Raw genomic sequence first — 13,366 nt, 5'->3', positions numbered from 1 at the left:
ACAACTATTTCAGAACTATTGTAAACGAGATGTCATGCTTTAATATATAAGATAAAAGAACAAACTATGAGGAAATTAAAACTAAAACGCTATAGTTAAGGTCTTCCGTTTCCAACGGAAGACCTTACTATTATTCTGAAAAATTTTCAAATTTCTTATTATTTTTTTTTTCTTCTAGACGCCAACTTTGATCCTTAATATCTCGCTCGTTTGTTCACCGATTGTTTTGAAATTTTCAGGACTGATAACATGCCGCGTGATGTTGTCGTTGCATATTTTAGTTGAGGAAAATCCCTATCCGGTTTTGAGTTATTCCCCTTTTAGTAAAATTTAACGACTTCTTTTGTCCAGGGGGGTTTAGCTATAACGATGACTGGCAGAGTCTCAAAGATGGGCTGGTTTGGAAGCTAATACATTGAATTTGTGCGAGATATATTTTATTTATTATTTAAATGAAAATAAAAGGGGTGGTATAGATGTTGAAACAAAGGTAAGAAAAAAAATCAAAAAAATTCGCGTATTTTCCGTGTTAGTTTTTTAACTAATAAAAATTTGTTATAACATGTATTTTAAAATATCTTGGTCTTACCAAGACCTTTCATTCGGTATACAGAAAAAGGGGCTGGCCCCTATAATTAGGGAGTTAGATGCGTCAAAAGTTTCTTGTCAATAACTTGTAAAGGAATAAAAATTTCTAATGCATTATTGAGGCAAAGTTGTAAAGAAATTAATTTTGAATCCTTCCGTGGTATTCAATTTAATGTTTTCGTAATTTATAGCCAGTATTTGCAGAAACAATTGTTGTCAGTTCGGTCCATTTTTGAGGGGGTGTGCACGTTTAGGAGGTTATGAAAGGGCTTTTTGTAATGCACTAACTGATACATGCAGCGCGCAAAAATAATTCTACATAAAGTTCCCAAATGTTTTTATTCATATGTACATAATCATTTCATAAAGATGAACCTCTTTGACCTTATTTTTGTTGTTTGTTTCATAACTGTGCCCCTTTCTATATTTAGATGCATTACGAGACTCAGGTAACCGATCGATAGAAGAGTCGCTAGCTGTATTCAGGCCGTCGCCTTGACGACAGTGCATATGCTTGTAGAGCTGGACGTACACATGTTTAACGCCCCACTGTGTTACTGTAACAGAGACATTTTGAATTGTTTCAGTACTGGGAGATGTGTTAATAAAATGGTTCGAATGCATGGTAATTAAACTCAACTTTTCTACAGTACGTATCCATGGCCGTCATATAAAGCACAATGTGTATTACTGACATGACAAATGTACGCTGGCAATTTAAACGAACGCGGGATTGCTCCCGATAGAACATTTCTTTTAAAGCAAAACAAAATACTGATTTCCGATGGATATAATATTATCATCGTGGAGATGATTTTTAAAAGTGAACTTAATATTCGTATACGATAATATTTGAATCCAAACCCGCAATTTTTAAGTAACGGGTATTAGGGATATTAATTATGACTTGCCCCGCGTTTCACGTTTTTTACTTGCAATGCATCTACAAACGAAAATACCAAACAACCTTCGGCAGCAATTTATAAATTATTTATTACATACTAGTACACAATATTAAAGAGATAATTAACTAAATTGTGCTTTATAATTGTACTCGCTATCTTCCGTGGAAATAATGGCATGGAAAAAATGTTGTTCAATGTTCATCAAAAACGATGTAGCCTTAGCAATCGAAAATAATTAACAAACTGTATATTGATAGATTGACACATTAACAAACATTCAGACCCGCAATGTATTTTTTGCAAATTCTATAAAATGTAGACTCAATAAGTGAATTTTTCCGTTTGGGGTATTTTGAATCACATGTGTACGCTATGTGTACATGTACATATAGATTAATAGCCATATAGATAAACACTTTCAGTGTTGAATTTTTAAAAGATATTTTGTATTTGCAATGCAATGCAATGCAAGGGCTATTAAATTCGAACAATGTACATACGGTAGGGATCGAACTGATACTGGTTCTGCTTGTTCTACAAACAGCGAATGAAATGCAAAGTATTAGGGTGTTATTTTTTAAACAAATAAGTATTGCTCTCTTAAAACCTTGCATTACTAAACAAAGTATTTCATCGGAAGCATTATTAGTTACCTTAGCTGCATATATGTAGCTCTCCGTCTGGAAAAATTGAGTACCATCCGAAATTTTTCATACAAGGGCTATACAGACTTGCAGCTAACATTACCTTAGAATTTGCCGCTGTTCATAAATTCATTAAAAGACGCGCAGATTCAAGTGGTTATATGTCGTTTGATATGGGATTTATGATGTCTATTTATATTATTTTAATTAAGGACAGACGAGACCTTCCTCAATTTTATATAATTTTCCTTGATATTTCATTCCTTATTTATTAACATTTAAACCTGTTAATTCCAAAAAATTTAGAGTACATTACCAGACTCGTTTTGGAGCTAGAATATTTCGAACTTTCCTTAAAATAGCACGCAAAATGCATTTGAATGCTTATAAGTAAAGTCATACTATATATTTTAATTTGAACACTTTATATTCAAACCAAAAAAAATCATATTACATAAAGATTTAATTATGAAATAACAAAGTGGAAATCTTCACATTGTGGAGATAGGAAAAAATGGAAGATACATGAAGGTTGCGTCTGACCTTAATATTATACAAGCAATAGCTTTCCAAAAAGCTTGCCTGACTACCCAAATTTATTCAATGGAAGCATGCATGTATCAATTAGGCTATCTTATAAGAAATGAAATTTAATTTTCGCTGCGGATCATAAATTATTAAACTGAACGTGCAGAGTTTAGAAGCAATTTCAATCTTTTTCTTCGATCGAGTGCATGTACCTGTACATCACTGGAAATTAATTTTAAATCATCTTAGGAATGTACATGTATCCAGAGGCGGATCCAGCAATTTGAAAAGGGGGGGGGGGGTTGTTCCATTTGATAAAAACCAATATGTGCAAAATTCATCATTTGTCAATAAACAAGGACTTTTTGAACGTTTTCCGTGCGTATACAACTGTATTTAATAAACATTTATCTCATCACTATTTAATTCACATCTATTTCAACAGCAGAGTGCACTGCATTATTAAGCGTTTTGCCGTTTAGGTTTAGGTAAGGAAGATTTGCATAATATCTAACCTAAAAAAAACTCAAGTCTCCAGCAATGAGAAAGTGCGTCTATGTTTGATAGAAAAGAAACACTAAGAAACAAAAAATAACTCAGAATAATTACGACAAACTATTATAAAAATTGATATTTTGGTAATTTTTTTTATGTCTTTGATGTTTATAAATTCTGAACTGTATATCGATTTTGGTGTTTTAAATAAAGGTCTAAATGATAGGATATGACAAAAGAATGGGAATAATTTATCTGCTGAATAAATGATGCGTGTGTAATACAATGGTAAAAGCTATTGTCGTCCCAGGGAACTTGATGTGACCTCTGTAATGGGTGCGCTACATCATCTGGCACTAGTACAAATGCGATCATATTTAGAAAAGTTTTGGAAAGGTGGGCATTTTAAATAAAAGTAAATATTCCAATTATATGAATTTATATTTGTTTCAATTAATCCAAACTGATGATTCTTTGTTAATGATGATAATCCAACACAAACTATTACTTACATTGTACTACTTAGACAATGTGTATCATCTTGTTGCGATGACACCTCCCTCTTTTTTTTTTTTTGACCTTTCAAATATGGCAATCTATTTTTAAATCAGGATTACACACGTGCAATGTGAAAAGCCCTTTTAATTGAACACTCTTGCTCATTGTTGCTTATTACATCCCATATAACGTTTTCATCAATTATGAATATAAATGTTGACACATTAAAGATGCATCGTCAGGCAATTATTAATTCAAGCTTGTGGGTGCCCCCCCCCCCCCCCACACTTTTTCTCACAGCAACTTATTTTTTTAAAATTTACTTATAAAAAATTGAATTATCAAGGATTTAAAAAAATTTATATAAAAATAAGGAAATTAGGATTGAAATTGAAGTTATATACATACTACGCCAGCCAGCCCCCCCCCCCCCCCCCCCCCCCCCCCCCCGGATTAGGATTTTGAAGATTTTGAGAAAGTTTCTTTTTTTTTTTTTCTTTTTTTTTTTTTTATTGCTTGTCAAGATTTTTTGGATGAGTCTGCCCCCCCCCCCCCCACTTTCAAAAAGGATGCTACGTGCCTGCATAAAGATAACAATATTCAAGGGCCTTCCGTCATTTTCAAGCCATGATAAACATGATAAAAAGGACTCTCAAAATAAGAAAATAGACGCAAAGTAAACTGCATTCACGGCATATGTTCACATTGTATGATGTTTCTCAAAATTCCTATTTTGGACTCGTACTCTATAACTACGAAAAAATTAATGAATGAGACATTCTGATTCTGGCGCGGAGTCTTGTAAATGAAATTTCCATTGATCTGAATGGATTTTTCCGTGAGGGTCGGGGTAGGTATAAAAACAAATTTAATTGTTCAAAGATTTGAATTGTTAACAACGATATATCAGATCGAATGTTTTAGAACGATTTATAAATCCAAAGTACAGTCATTTTTAATCGGTTGACGCGTGAGCATATGTATTAAGTAGGCGGGCATCCTTACACCCTATTAATTGAAGACAAATGAAATCGCGTCCAGCAGAACTCCCTGGCATTTTAGTGTATGTTATTATGAATTTATGATTTTGTTTGTTAATAACAATTCAACATCAATTATTAATTAACAATGTACACTCTAGTACGCTAATACACAATTTTGTTGCGATGACCCCCCTTCCCCCCGGCCTTTATACCTATTTTTAAATCAGGATTACACACGTGCTTGCATGTGCAGAAGACAATCTGGAACTTAACTGATAACTATATCATCTCTTTGGAAATTTATTTCTCCGTAAGCAAATACGTGTAGTAACTGATACATGCAATTGTGAAAACCATAGAGGAATGCATGATCTGCGCATAATAACTAACTGCTTGATACAATATTTCTTTTTTCCAACATGTTTTAAGTCAATGATAATATGAAAATATATGATTGACTTCATAACGGAAATTACTCATTTTCTTTATTCCCCTTTTAAATAAACAAAACAAACCAACAGACCAAATTGATCCAGATAAATATAATTATCAAAAATAAACCTAAAAAACAAACTACACTTTCATCCTTCACCCACAATATTGCCTTTTCGATATTTGTCATCGTGGTAGATCCGTGTAACAATCTACATGTATTAAGTAGGTGCTTGCACGACATAGAACCGGCCCTTGCTGATCAACGTTTTCATTAACGCATATAAAGGAAAAAAAATATTTAGATTTTTTCTTGGATTTATTTTGATGTTAATAAAAAAGAGAAGAAATTAGTTCTCAGTCTCACTTTATGCTTGTTTGTTAGCGGTTAATCTAAGTTCATTTTGTATATCCTTTTGTAATTTAAAAATATGCGATGTAAATCTTTTTTCCATGCAATATTTCGTATAAAACAACGAAGAGTAGGATCTTGAAACTTCATTCAAAATTTTATAAGACCTTTAAATTGTAGAATGCTAACATGGAAAATTGTGCCCGATTTCTTTTTTTTTTTAAGGTAAAACTTTATTGATTAAAAAAAACTGATTCTTTGAGACAAAATAAATTGACATAATCAGTTTGACATTCTCTAAGTGCAGGTCTGTAGCTCTTAGTCTGAAAAAGAATCGGATGGACGACCTAGGACCCAGATCGTCCATCCAAATTTCTTGAATATTGCCATTTCTTTCGTACGCGGACGCATGTTGGCCGAATACTCACCGAGACTAAATGGTTCGTATTTTAAGTTTTAACTGCGTTTAAAGGTAATATTGGAATTCCGATAATTTTGAAAATGATTAATTAAATAAAAATGGTTAAAATTACCGTTAAATTACCGGCATCGGTCTTCCCCATGCGCGAATCTAGAAGAGTAGGGTGAGGGTTCCAGACCCCACCCCAACCCCCGCAAAATTTCTTACCATTACATGTACAATATAAAATTACAAAAATATGCCTCGGACATCCCCAGGCAAACTCAAATAACCGTCAGACACTCAACCCCCACCCCAGGAAAATTTTTCTTATCCGCGCATGCCCCCCTCCCCCCCCCCCCTTAAAAAACAAATTAATTCTTCAGAACCCCCTGTAAAATTTCCAGGATCTCCGCATACATTCTAAAAGATTCATTGGCCCTTGCTTTTGATAAAAAATGCGAGTAAAATGTTTGGTCTTTTTACGTTCATACCGGTCATACCCACTGTGTGATTATAATCGTCGTCCATATTCTGTGTATATTGAGTCAATTATGATGATTAGATAAGTTTCTCAAAATAAAATGCACATGCAAAAAAAACAACATGCGGCGAATCAAACTTCAGACAACTTTTAAAGATCTGTATTTGCTTATATACATGTACTTTGTTTCTTTTACACAGTGTTTATACATCTAATATTGCACCATGGTCAGGTATCAATTTTTGTATTACGTCACAAGTATGACGCAGCTACGACGGAAGACCTAATCGTTGCTTGCAACGAGCTCGTCTCTAGTTGGTATAGAAGTTAAATACAAAGTCGGTAAAATAATACTCCTTATTTTGTATCATGTAATTTCGACAAGTCCATTAAGTATTCGCCGGTAAAAATTTGTGAAAACGATGCACTGTTATGCACAATATTATTTCTTACCGTCTTCTGTACCCCGAATCAAACCAAACAGTTAAACAGCCGAACCCGACAACGAACCGGCCGATTGTGATAATACAAAAAAACCTGCCGATTAAATTTACAACGCAATGTTTGACACTATTTTACAGAATTTATTTGTTCGTTAGAAATGATAAAAGGAATGGTACAAGTAATGCACGATATTATTTCTAACTACACACTGGCCTCGTTTATTTAATACACAACAAACCCGATTACGAACCCGAACATTAAAAAATTGGAATATAAAAAATCAATTTTCTCGAAATACCAGTATGTCAACCAAACGCTATAAAAGTGTAAACTTGATCTGTAGTTAGACATTTTGAAGCTGTTCAGTAAGTTTCATATTATTCCTCAAATGCATAAAGAAAAAAAGTGTGGAAAACTGAAGTGGGACAGACAGACGGACGAACGGACGCAGAGGAAAGCTATAGTCCCCTCCGGTGAAACCGGTAGGGGACTAATAAATGAGTTTTCCATTTTGAATAGCTTTTTGAAGGAAGCTCTTCTTACCAAATCGGTCATGAGTACGAGTGCTCAAACTACCAAATTTTCCCCATACTAACATTAACTGTACGGCCACGGAAAAATTATAACAGACACATCTGACATGAGTTCTATTGCCTGCATTAAATTTAATAATATATTTGAAAACGTTATTTGTATGACAACGAGAATTTAATAAAATGTTGGACTTCACATATCTAAAATGTATATCAATAATCAAACACACACTCATTTAAATGTGTATGCACATAATCAGCTAGGCTAATTCAAGTTTTATCGAAGTGTTGAATATTGTGTACACTGCTATCAACAGTAATAGTTCCATGTAATTTACTTTTTTGATTCTCTCTGGATTACACAAACAATCATCTTTTGAATAACATTAGTTAACATTGTTTCTGAATTGAATGTGTTACGTAACTTACTAAATATGTACTGTGCTTCAGAAAGCTTACTACACCTTGAACTAGTTTCTCTATTCAGCAGAAAATTCCTTCTTTGTGGCAAAACAATACGCAATGTTGAAAACCGGATTCAAACTTGTAAATTCACAGTTCACAAGTCTGATATTTTATCCACTGAGCTATGATGATGAATGATAAAATGATAAAAAATGATAAAAAAATTCAAAAAACATTTAAACTGTCATACACAAGTAGTGAGCTACCTTTAACTGCCACTTAGCACCTACGAGAATTGTACAAATAATTCAAAATGCATCACCAAAGTCACTTGATGATTTTTCCTCACATATATCTAATATCATCATTATACAGAAAATCAGAATCACTGTTCGATCATTCTGATTAATCGATCCCAGAAATCATCATAAGCGCATGATTCCACTGGATACTCAATATACCGGTCTTTCCTAATAAGATCCATGAGTGTTTTAGGAAGATGATTTCCGTTGTATACCTCGGGTAACAATATAAGAATGACATAATCAAGAGACCCGCGGTCTTCGATACCTTCTACCTTAGCCATGTTTAATTCATAGTCACGCCACTTAGACTCCAAATACTTTTTGGACACGATGCAAACTGTCCGTCTACTTTCTTGTAGACCCTTCATGGTGCTGTCTACCTTTGAAATGCCTGGCAAGTAATCCCGATCTCTGATTAGTAGTCTGAGGTGTTTGTTGACTTCTAACCTAGGTATTACTTGCTTTAAGACAAACATTAATTCTTGACCACTGTATGAAAGGAAGGCATCATATTCATAATGCATGGTATCTGGTATACATCTGTTGAACGGAGTTACAAAACCAAACCTTTGCTTGGATTTGTAGATAAGATATCGTATTTTCCATTTGTTTTTAATAACTATTATACTAATAATAAATGTGACAAATATTGCTGAGGAGACTGAACAGCCTATGTACCAACCCAAGAATGATTTACATTGCTTTTGCAAGTTGTGTACAGAGGATTCAAGAGATTTGAAATCGAACATGGAATCTGTTGTAGAGCAAGTATAGTTTTCAATGTGTAAAAAATAATTTTTGCTCTCATGCATCCATTCCAAGAACTCTTGATTCTCACAAGTACAAGCTATCCCATTTCTTGAAATGTCAATGGTTAAATTGAATAGTTGAAAAGCGTCTCCAAACTGTTGCCGAGCGTGTAAACTTAGCGTTGCAAATTTGTTCTCAGACAAATCAAGTAACTTGAGATTCGACATTTTGCTCACATCTACCAACCATTCAGATAATCCATTGTTGCTTGCATCTATATATCTTAATTCGTTCGAGTTTCTTAGGAGAAGTTTTGGTAGTGACAGTATCCTGTTAAAAGATATGTCTAGCACCTCAAGACTGGTAAACGTTTTAAAGATTTCACCAGTTGAGTCTCCTTCCAGATCCTGACTGATAGCATTGTGAGAAAAGTTCAAATGTTTCATTGATTTTACATCAAGTAATCGAACCATGCGGGAACAATTATTGTTTGACATATCCATTGTCTCAACATGATTTGAAAGAGCATGTACATGCTCCCTTACAACCGATATAAAGTTGTTCTGTAGGTAAATATGTCGAAGGTTTGAAGCAGTAAATGTAAAATGAGGATCAGGGAGGTATATTAGGCTATTTTGTGCATAAAGAGTTTCTAGATTCGGTGGTAAAGGAAAACTCCAGTTAATATTGAAAATCATGTGATCTGGTTGATGAACAGTTCTTTTCAAATTCTCATCTACTTTTTCTTGACAATGGCTTAGGATCGGCATGAGGTATAATTGTGAATATGATTGAAAACTTACGTTAATCACTTTTAATCCCAGCATTGAGCTTAACTCTAACATGTACAGACCTGTTGCTAATTTATTTTCTGCAACTCCCAATATTTGTAAAGTTGTTGGCAAGTAATAAATCACGCCCGACTCAAACAGTTCAAGTCTGTTACTTACGAGATATAGTTCTGTCAAATTAGTTTTCCTAATGTTTTCTAAATGATTTCTTTTAATGACGGTACCAACACCAGTTTCACAATTGATTCCATTAAAATTCAATACCGAAATCTGTGTTTGTTTTAGGCCAAATGTTATATTAGGCAAAGATGCAAATCCTAGTTCTCTATTGTATGAAAGGTTAAGGTACCGTAAATTTATCAACCCTCGAAAGACCCCTTCGTCAACATCACGTATGTTACAGTATGATAAAATCCAAGTAGTTTAACATAGGTAAACATCCAAAAGACGTTTCATTCAATTGCTTGATATTATTCCACGAAATGTCTAGATGTTTTAAATCTTTTCCCAACAAACTGTGCAAAATGAAGGTGATTTGATTGCCACTTAAGTCCAAGTAAGAAACGCTGTTATTGAATATTGGTATATGTGATAAATCTCTTCTAGAGCAATTGACCATCACTTCCTCATCTTTGTGTGTCCATTTGCATTTTTCTGAAAATGACTTGCCTAAGCTTGATGTGTTTATTCCAAACATTATCAATATAAGGAAGATATGCATTTTTCTCCTCTCTCAATGCGATTAAAACATTGTTTGCAAAAATTTTATGCACTGAACAATATGAATTTAACTTCCTTGGAGTGTTTTCAAATTTTAACGAATAAATTTAAATGTGTCCTAAATATGCTCCATAAATTAAAGATTTCCTTTCTAGATGTCAGGTTTACTTTATGTTCATCGGTTTATATTTTTTTCTGGAGGAAGCGACTTTAAATTCTTTGTAGTCTGGCCTGTTAAATTTCCGCCTAACTATATTTAATTATTATCATATTGAAAAAGCACAACTTAATCGAATTCAATCGCACAAAAATGCTAAAGATGAAATAGTTTTATTATGGAGATGTGGGTAAATACAAGATATTTAAAAGAAATAAAAACTTTTTAAAAAAATAATAGGAAAGAAAGAATACATTTATAGTGTCTTTTATGATTGTCCTTTTTGTTAGCTGACTATATTAATAAAATGCGTGCAACGTTGTGGATAGTCGCTAAAGTACCCCTTTGATATATATTTCATTTATAACATGGTAGACTTTTTCTCCTAGGCCTGCCGTTTTATTGCTTTTGACAAGTATACCAGTACCTTCCTTTGGGTATTGGTAAATTAAATCTAATGCAGTGGTATAACGATGTGTGTCAGATTCTTAAACTAAACTTTTATTAGTTATTCCACGACCAGAGATTTTTGTTTGTTGTTCATCGTCGCATAAAATAAATTGAATTTGTTATGCACATTTTTTCTTCTAGCAAACACTAGAGTACATGGATTTATTCCCACTTTTCTGTACTTTTTTTCTCAGTTTATCTATATTCAAAAATATTTAAATATCTGACAAATATCTTGTTATCTATTCTAATCTTTGATCTAAAAGCCTTTCAAATTATTTGTAGTTTTCGTTAATCTTTTTTTTTTATTTCCTTATTTTTGCTTTTTAATATGTTTATAATTGTTTTGATTTCTTCTTTGAGTTTCCTGCTTCTGTTTCTTGAGACGTTTTCTCTTTTCATTTAATTTCCCACAGATAAATATTCTTCCCTTTCTAGTTCTGAAGTTTTTATCGGTCAAATTTTGTCTAGTCCTTGTAAAACGTCTTGAGTGATTTAGTGTGATTTAGCCAGATTGTCAAATTTGTAACTCTAATCAATCGGTTAAATTCTATCTTGATTTTACAGTTTCATTTTTAAGGGTTGAGATCATTTGGGGAGGGTTGCTATTTATAACGGAAACCTGCTGCACCTGTAGTATTTGATACGCATGATTGCTTAAAATGCACTTTCAGTTGTCTGTTGGCAGGTTATTGAGTGCATTTGTTTCATTTGTGTGCAATATCTGCATGTATCGCATAATCATGTGATTCTGCTTTCTCTACATGTGTGTGTGATCTACACAGCAATTTATATCATATATATGTCACATATGTTAAACATGTGAGATGCATATGTGATATCACGTACAATGAACGTGATTTCAAGTAACACTTCTGTTTAAACTATGTAAACGAATCATACGTTTAACGTATGTGGATCAAACATATGCTTTTCATATGTATAACGTAGTGTCACATGTGTATTATTTAAAATTATTTTAATATTGAGTTAATTCTTGATACACTTCATCTTGCTGCTTGAACCAATACAACTGATTTTCCACTAACTTTAGTAGATCTTGGAAAACATTCTATTAATTTTGTTTTTCCCGCTACTAGTTAATCTAAAATTAGAAATAACAAAGCCCGTTTTCAGATTAAAAGATAATTTTATTCCTACAAATGATTACATTTAGATCTGTCTATACCCAAGCAAAATCTTCAGTAAAATAAATGGTTTAAATGTGTCTTGAAAACCATGGAATCTGCAGGAAGTAAACCGTATACTTTAAAGCAACTATTTATTATTTATTTCGCCTTTTACTTCCAACAAACAACGATTAATGTTCGTGACCAAGCCTTATCCAGACCCTTGATGTTATAACCTTACAACAACGACTGGTTTGCTAACTAAAACCCAAATTACGCAAAACACAAAATGGAATAAATCAGTGTGTCATTTTGAATAGCTTTTAAAGGAAGCTCTTCTTACCAAATCGGTTATGAATACTAGTGCAAAAACTACCAACTTTTTCCCATACTAACATTAACTGTACGGCCACGGAAAAATTATAACAGACACATCTGACATGAGTTCTATTGCCTGCATTAAATTTAATAATATATTTGAAAACGTTATTTGTAATGCAACGAGAATTTAATAAAATTTTGGACATCACATATCTAAAATGTATATCAACAATCAAACACACACTCATTTAAATGTTTATGCACATGATCAGCTATGCTAATCAAGGTTTTATCAAAGTGTTATGAATAATGTGTAGACTGCTATTAACAGTAATTGTTCCATGTAATTTACCTTTTTGATAATTCTCTCTGGAGTACACAAGCAATCTTCCTTTAAATAAATTAGTTAACTTTATTTCTGAATTGAATGTGTTACGTAACTTACCAAATATGTACTGTACTTCAGAAAGCTTACTACACCTTGAACTAATTTCTCTATTCAGCAGAAAATTCCTTCTTTGTGACCGAAACAATACGCAATGTTGAAAAACCGGATTCAAACTTGTAAATTTATAGTTCACAAGTCTGATATTTTATCCACTGACCTATGATGATAAAGCTAATCAAATGATAAAAAATTCAAAAAACATTTAAACTGTCACAAACAAGTATAGATCTTGATGTAGTGAGCTACCTTAAACTGTCACTTAGCACCTATGAAAATTGTACAAATAATTCAAATGCATCACCAAAGTCACTTGATGATTTTTCCTCACATATATCTAATATCATCATTATACAGAAAATCAGAATCACTGTTCGATCATTCTGATTAATCGATCCCAGAAATCATCATATGCGCACGATTCCATTGGATACTCAATATACCGTTCTTTCCTAATAAGATCCATGAGTGTTTTAGAAAGATGATTTCCGTTGTATACCTCGGGTAACAATATAAGAATGACGTAATCAAGAGACCCACGGTCTTCGATACCTTCTACCTTAGCCATGTTTAGTTCATAGTCACGCCACTTAGACTCCAAATACT

The 13,366-nt window shown here is 33.0% G+C and overlaps 1 pseudogene; it reads right to left on the bottom strand.

The window, feature by feature from the left end:
- Nucleotides 1-9,158: 9,158 nt before the first annotated feature.
- LOC128185774 (toll-like receptor 4) lies at nt 9,159-10,351 on the bottom strand (annotated as a pseudogene).
- Between the last annotated feature and the right edge of the window lie 3,015 nt (nt 10,352-13,366).

The sequence above is a fragment of the Crassostrea angulata genome, chromosome 5 (assembly GCF_025612915.1).
Source record: "Crassostrea angulata isolate pt1a10 chromosome 5, ASM2561291v2, whole genome shotgun sequence".
NCBI lineage: Eukaryota > Metazoa > Mollusca > Bivalvia > Ostreida > Ostreidae > Magallana > Magallana angulata.
The sequence above is the reverse complement of the archived record's forward strand: the minus strand, read 5'-3'. Positions and strand labels throughout refer to the sequence as shown.